The sequence below is a fragment of the Mobula hypostoma genome, unplaced genomic scaffold (genome assembly GCF_963921235.1).
Source record: "Mobula hypostoma unplaced genomic scaffold, sMobHyp1.1 scaffold_75, whole genome shotgun sequence".
Classification (NCBI taxonomy): domain Eukaryota; kingdom Metazoa; phylum Chordata; class Chondrichthyes; order Myliobatiformes; family Myliobatidae; genus Mobula; species Mobula hypostoma.
The window spans coordinates 33,743-34,561 of NW_026948208.1; positions in this window are offsets into that span (position 1 = coordinate 33,743).

Genomic DNA, 819 nt, shown 5'->3' on the forward strand with positions numbered 1-819 from the left:
GAATGGCCACCTCCTGCTGTTTCTCACTTGATGTTTCAGTGTTCCTGTCCAGTGAGGCTGGAGGAATGTGAATAGAAATTAGTGTTTATACACATGGATGGATTTAAATGAAACCTGCACATTTCCGGTTTGGGTCTGAATTGTGTGTTGGATCAGGATGGGAATCGAGCCTGTGACTCTGTGACCTGGGGGTGGAGGGAAAGGGACAGGGAAGATCTGGAGGAAAAAGTAAAAATGTATCTGGTGTAAATATGGAATAATTTGGGAAATGCAGCAGATGGGTCGGGCAGCGTGTGAGGGGCGAGGAGCAGAGTGACCGGTTCAGTTGGGAGACCCTCCACCCATCACGCGATCCCATGTCCTGTTCACATTTTCCCGCAGATCTGCAGCATCTGCGGGTCACTGCTCTACGTGTCCGTGTAGCTTCATCTTTCACCCATTCAGACAAGGCAGTGAGATCCGGATCTGTCACGTCCTCTCGTTGTGGGTGGACAATGATTTTTTCTGCAATATTTTCAGCATGTTTCCATATAACCACATAACAATTACAGCACGGAAACAGGCCATCTCGGCCCTTCTAGTCCGTGCCGAATGCTTACTCTCACCTCGTCCCAGGCCTCAGATCATAACCACTGGGCTGAGGCCCAGGACTAGGTCTCATTCCACTGTTTGTACCTGCTGAAGTGCAGCCAATGTTTTTGGGTCTCCGACCCATTTATGTGAGAATTTAGCCTTTTATATTTTCTGAGCTTCTCATAAGTTTAGTTATACTTTAGTACCGTTTAGTTAAGCTTCACTCCAGAATTTCAAAAGCAACAA